The 9,523-nt window shown below is 43.7% G+C and overlaps 1 protein-coding gene and 1 non-coding gene across 9 annotated transcripts in view; both read right to left on the bottom strand.

Moving 5' to 3' along the window:
- The window catches only part of Rgs6 (regulator of G protein signaling 6), a 516,963-nt gene that overhangs the window by 452,346 nt on the left and 55,094 nt on the right, over nucleotides 1–9,523 (bottom strand). The gene's annotated exons all lie outside the window — the stretch shown is intronic.
- On the bottom strand, nucleotides 100–206 carry LOC115032899. Its single transcript, XR_003838547.1, has one exon. It is a non-coding gene; the product is annotated as a U6 spliceosomal RNA (small nuclear RNA).

Genomic DNA, 9,523 nt, shown 5'->3' with positions numbered 1-9,523 from the left:
CATTTTGGGTTTTCTTTATTGTGTCTACTTCCCTTTTTAGGTCTAGTATGGTTTTGTTCATTTCCATCATCTGATTGGATGTGTTTTCCTGTTTCTCTTAAAAATATGGAACGCTTCACGAATTTGCGTGTCATCCTTGCGCAGGGGCCATGCTAATCTTCTCTGTATCGTTCCAATTTTAGTATATGTACTGCCGAAGCGAGCACTGCATTGCACTTTTAACACCACATGCATTCTATTCTATTGAAAATACTCTAACTGACCTTCTTCACGCTTTGACATAATTTTTATGCTTTTTTTCTGTTTTTGACTATTTTATTTTCTCTACCACAGCAGTGGGATATTCTGACCTCGTCTTAATGGCATGTTTAGTTTTTACTTGTTTCGCTGTTGTTTTATCTTTCTAAATATATCAGGATTTGATTTTTTTTTATCCCCTTCTTACATCTGTCTAACTTTGTTCTTAGGCTTTCTTCTCACCGGGAAGTAGTTGTCATCACTTTTACGGTTTCAGCCTCTTGTTCTGCTCTCTGCTCTGTAACACCCTTCTCTCTCCTGCCTCATCCCTCTGTTTATTTAACTTGCTTTCTCCTCTACTTTTTCCTCTCTCCCTGCCTCCCTTCCTTACCTCATCCACTCACTAGCTCCACATTTACCCAGATAATTCATAACATCACAGTAGAGTCTATGTTAGTTTTCCCATTTTCTGGATTGTGGTCCTCGGTGAGATAAAAGCAATTTTAAGTGCATTCTTACATCATGTATGATTTGAGGGGCCATTGAAATCATGAAGACAATTGTGGCTACCTTCACAATGCCTGCACACACACACACATACACACACACACACACACACACACACACACACACACACACTGATATGAAAGTTAGAAATGACCATGTTGGGAAGAAAGTGGGCAACAGGAGTAGGAAGGGGACAAGAGAAGCTAACAGGCTACCATGGTCAGAATATATTATACACATGTATGGAAGTGTCAAAAATATTAAATGAAAAAATTCGTTACTCATGGCACAAAACTGCAAGAAACATGGAAAAACGAGGCAACACAATGCCTCCCAAAGATTGTAACACTTCACTCACTGAATGCAAATATTACAAAACCAATAAAACGCCAGGTGAACACTTCAAAAGTCTGCTAGCAGAAGTAATCAAAAGCCCTCGAAGGGGATACACACAAGTAAATTAATTCTACCTAGGACCTCGGGAGGAGAACCAGCAACACAAAAGACAGGGTTGGCAACATGGGTAAAGCACTGTGGATGAGAAAGTCAGTGACGAAGAAAAAAAGTTCAGCGTGGAAATACAGATTTAGAAAAGATGCAGAAATGTAGAGAATAAAAAGCTCATTGAACTAAATAAAAAAACACAGTGGAAAACATAATCAACAGATTCGACTGAGGAGAAGAAACTGTAAGGGGTAGAGGGAGGACAAGGTTAGCCAAACCTACGCTCAAACGTCAAGAAGGAACAATAAACAAACAAACAAACCACAGTGCCCAAGCTCTAAGGGGAGAAGACCAAAAGACTAGTCTGAAAATCCATAGAATAAAAGAAGTCATTGCGTTTTAAAATTAAGGCAATACAGAATATAGTCAATGAAATTATAGCAGGAAAAAAAAATCCCCAAATCTAGAGAAAGAACTGGACACCTGTCTTAGTCACTGTTTAAAGAGACTCCATGGCCAAAGCAACTCCTATAATATAAAGTCTTTAACTGGGGGTTTGCTTACAGGTTCAGAGGTATAGTCCATTATTATCATAGCAGGGAGTATGGCAGCAGGCAAGTATGGTGCTGGAGAGGTAGCTAAGAGTTACATTCTGGTCCATAGGCCAAGAGAGACTCTGGGCTTGACTTGGCTTTTGAAACCTCCAAGCCCACCCCCCAATGACACGCTTCCAACAAGGCTACAACTCTTACTGCTTTGAACCCTTAAATAGTGCTACTCCCTGGTGACTAAGCATCCAAACATATGAGCCTATGGGGGCTGTTCTTATTCAAACCACTACAACACCCGAACACAAAGGCATTTAGACCCTAAAACAGATATAAAAATAGTCTCTCCGTGACATCCTATAATTAAAATATCAAAAATACAAAGGAAGTGTGTGTGTGTGTGTGTGTGTGTGTGTGTGTGTGTAGAAAAATAACAATTCATCTACAAAGGGAAATACATCAAAATAACATATCTGTCTTGGCAAGTCTTTATGTCAACTTGGCAGAAGCTGGAGCTGCTGGAAAGGAGAGAACCTCAGTCAAGAAAATGCCTCCATAAGATCAGACTGTAGGCAAGCCTTTGAGCATTTTCTTAATTAGTGATTGATGTGAGAGATCCCAACCAATTGTGAGTATTGCCACCCCTGAGCTGGTGGTCCTGGCTTCTATAAGAAAGCAAGCTGAACAAGCAATGGAGAGCAAGCTAGTAAGCAGCACCCCTCCATGGCCTCTGCATCAGCTCCTGCCTTTAGTTTCCTGCCCTGTTTGAGTTCCTGCCCTGACTACCTTCAATGATGAGCTGTGACATGGAAGTGCAAGTGAATAAACTCTTCCCTCAAGTTGCTTCTGATTATGGTGTTTCATCACAGTGACAGCCTAACTAAGACTTCCATCTGGTTGGAGTCCCCGTTCCTTAATGATCCTCTACTAGGTACCACCTCTTAAAGGTTCTACCATCTCCATGCTGCTACATCAGCCTTCCAGATTCTTGAACCTCTGGGGCACATACTCACCTCATGTCCAAGCCACAGTCGGCCTTCTGATCTAAGCTCTACACTATACGCTGGAGAGAAGTGAGAAACTCTACTAGATTTATCACCTATTTCTACATAGCAAACAACCCCAAACTCAATGACTTCCAAAGCATCTCCGTTTCTGGAGTCAGGAATCTAGGATGATCTGGATGCTTCTGGTTTAGGGGCTCTGTCTTGGGGGACTGCTTTCAGGTTCATTGATAGCTGGGAGGATTGGCAGAAGTCCCAGAGTATTGATCATGCTGTGATTCATCACAGCAAAGCATAAAAGCAAGGTCAGCACCTTTACTCTTGGCTGGCCCGAGAAGCAAGCACAAGCTTCCTACAGTCTCCTGCATCCAGACTGGCACAGTGAGTGAGGGTGGTATTTTGCTCCTTCCAGTACCCCATGGTGACAAACCAGGAGTGTTCACTACATTCCCCAGCCTGATGGGTAAACTGGGGGCTATTACTGTGCATCTTTTGTCTCAAGTTTAATCTACCCCAGGCTCTCAGGTAGAGAGTATCAGGTATTTCGCATACTTACTGTTCTAGCACACTGAATGTTCTAGCACATTTCAACCCCTTTGGGATGATAAATAACCTCCCCACTAAACCCAAACTTCCACTTGCCAACAAAGAGTCAATGCTCTAAGGGCATTGCTAAGGGCTGAATTCTTGCCTTCAGTGGCAGCTCTTTCCCACAGTGTTACGCAGGGTCACGGTCAAGCAATAGGTCCAACTTCTATCTCCTGGAGCCTTGACTGGGATTAGAGGGTACTGGTGAAGAGAGCTCACTCGGATGGCTATTGGCTCCAAGTTCCTCACCATATGGGCTGAATGTCCTTAACAGATGACAGCTGGCTTTCCCTCCAGTGAGTGATCCAAGACAGTAAGAGCATACCCAAAATGGAAGCTGAAGTCTTTAATGAACTAATCTTGGAGTGACACACCATCACTGCCACCATATGCTCCTGCACACAGACCAACCCCAGTAGAGTAGAAGAGATATTAACCACCTGAGGCCCAGGAGTCCGGAATCACAGGGGACCACTTCAGAGGCTACCCTCTTATTCCAACTCACTCTTCCTAATGGTAATACACACAAGCCTCTCCCATGTTCCCTCATCATCCCCTATCAGCTTCAGTCCAGATCCTGTCCTCTAGTTTGGGTCTCAATACAGAATGTTCTTCGGGTATAGTCCCTGGCTTCTCAATGGTGTTCCCTTGGCTTTAAGACATTCACAACTGAAGAGCCAAGCTGTCTGTGTGTCCCCTACCCCTAACAATGGTGGGACCAACAAATGAGAAGCTCTAGAAACAGAGAGCAGAATGTGGGATGAACCTAAGAGAGCAACTATGGTAGAAAGCCAAGCAAACATCGGAAGGTCCGTGATCAGGTCTAGGACCATTTCTCCATGACTCTCAGCACTACCCGCTGACTCGTAGTCTTGCTGTCTCCACCATCCTCCCTGAAAGGTAGCACACTTCCAGAGTCACCTTCCTACTTGCTGATGTTCAGATGCCCAAAGGACACTTGGTCTTCTTCCTGTTGAAGCCCATGTATTTCTTTCCAGCTCATGGTACTTCTCCAAGCCTAACTGTCTACACTCTGTACGTCTTCAACAAATCCTCTCAGTCAGTTGTACTAAAGGGGTTATCCACATGTCTCTTTTGAGTTGGCCTTTCTTCTATGTGGGTTTCTGCTGAACTCAGAGGTCTTGTACTTCCAGGAAGCCCTCTGTCAGTCTAAGGAGATGTAGGGTAGGCTTCCATCACCTTAGAGGGCCCTTGTCTACAAAAGAGCGCCTGCATACACATCTTTGATGTCTAAGATTTTTATAGCCATACTCTTCTTTGGAGTTTGTTTTACCAAATTGGGACCTCCCTGACTGTCGTCTTCATTCAGAAGCTGTTTCTTGGTTATAAATCAGGTACCATAGGTAGACACTAGGCATCTTCAAGATGAGCAAAGTCTCAGATCCTATTTAATTCAATGTATTTATTTGCTTGCTTACTTATTGATTGGTTGATTTTTATTTTTACTATAAGGCAGAGTCAAAGTATGTGGCTGAGACTGGTTTTGGATTCCTGAGCATCCTGCCGCAACCTCCCCTTGTTGAGACTGCAGGCAGGCACCGTGGCACCTGCCTCATCCCTAATTGCTCTGCCTTTGGCTATGATCTGTCTTCTTGAAATTGTACAGCAAGCACCAGGAAGGAGAACAAAGAAAAAAATCAGAGTGCACTTTTAACTGGAGCTGTTTCTCTCATTCTATCACCCTGTCCAGGGGCCCAGTTCCCACAGGACAGTGGGGGACAGTGTTGCTAATTACTTTTTGGCGGTACATATAAGAAGTCTCCTGTCTCAAGTTTCCTTGACACTTTCACAGGCAGTTCCCCCAGACTTCAAAGTGCTGAGTTCAAAGCTCCTACCTAGCACACTCGTGGGTCCTCACCCTCTCCCACTGCTGAGTGCTTGGTTCAAAGCTAGTTTCACATTTTAGATTTTTGGTTACATTGCACCTTGCTTCTACTACTAAAATCTATATCAATTCTAGGCTAACACTGAAGGAATTATCCACAAAGCTCAGAACTTGCATAGCAAGCTTGTATTTACTGCCTCACAGAGTTTAGGAGGATCTGAAGTTGGGAGCCCTGTTAAGTGGGTGACTGGAAGCTGTAATCAAGCTCCTGGCAGATCCTATACCATTTGAACCTCGCAAAGGGGACCAGACTCACTCCTGGCCACCTTCTGTCTTTTTAAATCAGTAGATGACCCTCTCTCAGTTATTTGTCCTAATTATCTTCCCAAGGTGGCCATGGGCTCTCCACAGGGGAAATGAGCCAAGAGAGAGTATTCGAGATAAAAGCCTCCATGTTTAATAACCACATCTTGGAAATGATGCACAGCATTCCTGGAATCTTCTATTTATGAGGGGCATGAGAGCAAGGAGGTGAGACAGGAAGGGATGACCACGTTTCCTGTGTGGAGGTCAAACAGCAGACACTGATCACTTCTTATTAAAAGATGTCTTTAGCACTATGAGAAATCAGCTCTAGCCTAGCCTGGAAGAGTCCAGAAGGACACCTGGAAGAGGCTTCATCTAGGGCCCAAGGATGGCTGGGGTTTCTCATGCACACAAAAGAGCCTCCACCTCTGACAGCACTACCACAGGAGCACCACCACTCCTTTCTCTTTAGGTGTACATACCCTCCCTACCTGCCTGGAAATCCTTACAGGCTCAGCACTCTTTTCGGGGGCAAACATGGAATGATTTAATGCAATATCAATATTTGGGAGGACATAATACCATTTAATAGACAGATCAAAACCATGTTAGCAGAAGAGGAATGCTATACCCAGAAATGTCCTTTCTAAAGGTGGAACTTCACTTAAGGGGAAAAGCAAATGCATAAAAACAATGAAGGACCAGAAAATGCACAGCTGGGTACCAAAGGCAAAGGGTGACTGACCGCCCTAAGTCAGTAAAGCAACACAACATGGAACACTTCAGCTAGAGGCTATTTAAACAAGATGGCAAGAAGAAAGACATGCAGAAAAAAATGCTAACACAAGGACCCTGCTCATGAAACAGGTGCAAAGCTAGACGGAAGAAGACCAGTCAAGTACACCGGTGTGTTAAAAACCATTTTCCATCCCTGTACAAGAGTCCTGCCACGGCATTATTAAAATCTCTACAATATAAATGTGTATAAGAAAAAATACAAATATCCCATGAGTCCACATTCCAGAACTAAACACTGATTATTTCATAGACTTCCCACTGAGGCTGATTCATGAGTGATGGGTGAAGTTAGGGAGTGGATATGGATGTAACCTTAGAAATGGGTCCACGCTTTTCATGAACAGAAGATTAAAATATAAAACTAGATAAATACAGGTAGATTGCTTTAGGGTATCAGTTCTATAAAAAAATATATTTGAGATGGAAAATAAAATTCATCTAAAATTCTTTTACTCAAAGAAAAATATGTTTCCCACTATGGCCACGTGGTCTGGCTTTCTGAGAATCACTTTTTTTTTTTTTTAAAGCAAATACGTTTTTAACTGTCCATGACTTAAAAGTACACAGGTAGGAGCCAGAGCTTATTCAGTCAAGGCCCCATCAGCACGGGTGGGGTGGGTTCTGCTGCGCATTTCCTAGAGCTAGCAGCAGGGCTCAGCAGCAGGGCTCAGCAGCAGCACCCTGTGAACTCACCTTCACACTCTGCCCCATTATTTCCTCAGGCTAAACTTGTGGGATTAGATTTACTGTGTCAAAGACATTTTCCTTCCGCAGGGCTAAGGCTGTAGCTCAGTGGTAGAGCACTTGCCTCGCATGTGCAAGGGTTTGATCCCCGGTGTTGAAAAAGACATTTGTGCTAAAGGAATTCTTGTGCACGCTGTCCTACCACTAATGTCATACCAATGTATACTCACCCCAAGAGAATAAAGATGTTCTCTGCCTCCACCCTTCCATTGTCACCTCTCAGTTGTCACCTCTGCAGAGTCTTATCCCTTGTTCCTTTCATCCTTGTTATTGCAATGGATTTCTTCATGTCTTGGTTCCATGCAGATTTTTAAGAGGGGCTCACTGCTTCCATGTTGATTTGTGTAAGTGCTCCACTGACCCACCCCTCAAATCCATTCAGATTCCCAGTGACAAAGACTTAGCAGAACATACACTAGAACTCACAACATTTGTAAAGGATGAACCAGGTTCAAATGTTCCTGAATCTCAAGTCAGGCATTTCCTATGTTCTGAGGAACGCCTGCCTCTAACTTGGGAAGGTGGACACCTCCTATACACTTAACAACACTGACTGTTCCTACACTAAAGTAAAAATGGTGGCTCTGTTCTATCAGAGACTTCTCACTAAAGAAGTTTTCCTAATCTGAGTTGCCTGTTAGAGTCTCAGGCATAGGAAGTTTGTTTTATTCTATTGTTGCTGTTATTTGTTCTTGAGGAAACTCCTACCTCATGTGAGGGGTTGGGGGTGCAAGAGAAGGTCTCACTGTATAGCTCATGCTAGTCTCTAACTCACTATATAGCCCAGGCTAGCTTACAACTTGCAATGCTCCAGCTTTGGCTAAATGCTTGGGTTACAGGTATGCACCACTATGTCCTGCTAAACTTGGTTTGGTTTGGTTTGGTTTGGTTTGGTTTGGTTTGGTTTGGTTTGGTTTGGTTTGGTTTGTTTGTTTGATTGATTGTTTATTTGTTTGTTTGTTAGTTTTTTGAGACTGCAAAGGTGATCCAAATAGGCAGCAAAGCTTAAGGAAATACCAAATGTATTTAAATCCCCAGCTCTGAACCCTGGGGACTCAGCCCGTAGCTGCCAATGCTCTCTGGCCCTTTGGTTGAAAGTTAGCTAACCCAAGCACCTGTCCCTTCCTGGGGACAGCCTGCTAAGCCTGCTACATCCTACAACTGGATGATAGGGAAACTGAGAGACACATCTCTATTATAACATACTTCAGACCACTCTCTTCTGTGAGAATACTATGGGCTAGGTAATTGATAAACAGTAGAAGTTCATTTTGCTCACAGTTCTGAAGGCCAGCAAGGCCAAAAACCACAGCGTCAGCTCCTGGTAAAGGCCTTCGTGTTACACTGAGCAGGGTAGAAGGGCATGCAAGCATGTCAGTCAGAGAGAAGGGGTAGGGCTCAAGCCATGCTCCTACCAGGAATTTATTCCCACCAGAAGTAGCCCACTCCCAAGACAGCAGCATTCACTCATCAGTACCATTGGGATGCCACATCTTAAACCCATCACATTGACATTAAGTTTTAGCATATGCCTTGGAGGGGGCATTCAAGCCATGGCCTCCCAACTCAAGAATCTAGTTCTACTGAGAAGAACGAGGCTTTATGCCTGGCACATCTGCTTCTTATCGCTAGTCTTCCACCCTATTCCTGCAGCATCGTGAGCAAGATCCCAGTGATGTCCTACAGGCAGATTCCTCAGTGAGTCCAGTGGGTATCACATACTGCTGTGGCTTGAGTGAGCAATGCCCCCCCATTATGCTCAAATATTTGAATGCTTGGTCCCTGGTTTCTGGTGCTGGCTGGGGAGGTTATACAGTCTTTAGGAGCAGCATTACTGGGGGACATATGTCACTGGTGGTGGGCTTTGCTTTTTGTGTGGATGAAATGTGACCAGCCAGCTTCCCACTCTTGCTACCACATTCATGCCGCCCCTTCCATTTGGGGCTCTAAGCCCCAGTAACTGTAACTGTAAGCCAAAACAAACTTGTTCTTCTACAGTTTGCTCTTGGTCATAGCACTTTATCACAGCAACGAAAACATGACTATGATGTGTGATGTGTGGGCTTCCACTAAAAGAGCAAACTTCTAAAGCAAGTGGGGGTGATGGAAAATGGTCATTAGGTGTGGTAGACCAGCACCCAAGAGGCTGAGGCAGGAGAATCGTTGTGAGTTCATGGCTAGGCTGGGCTTTATGGTGAGCCCCTGTCTCAAAAGAAGAAATAAGAAAGGAAATGGAAAGGAAGGAAAAGAGGAAAATAAAGAAAACATTTTCTTCAAAGGTTTAATATAATATGAAAATAACAGTCAAAGACTATTCCAGGTCTCACAGAAAAGTTATTATTCATGGGTATGGAGCTTTCTTTTGTGATGATGAAGAGTTTTGAAAATGGTAGTGATGGCTGATGAAATATTTGGTTTCATTGTCTTACCAAAGACTTATGCTGAACCTGATTACCAAAGTGATGGTCCCCAGATGTAGACTCTTAAAGGCACTCATGGAC

Source organism: Mus caroli, chromosome 12 (assembly GCF_900094665.2).
Source record: "Mus caroli chromosome 12, CAROLI_EIJ_v1.1, whole genome shotgun sequence".
Taxonomy (NCBI): domain Eukaryota; kingdom Metazoa; phylum Chordata; class Mammalia; order Rodentia; family Muridae; genus Mus; species Mus caroli.
This window is presented reverse-complemented; position numbering and strand designations above follow the sequence as displayed.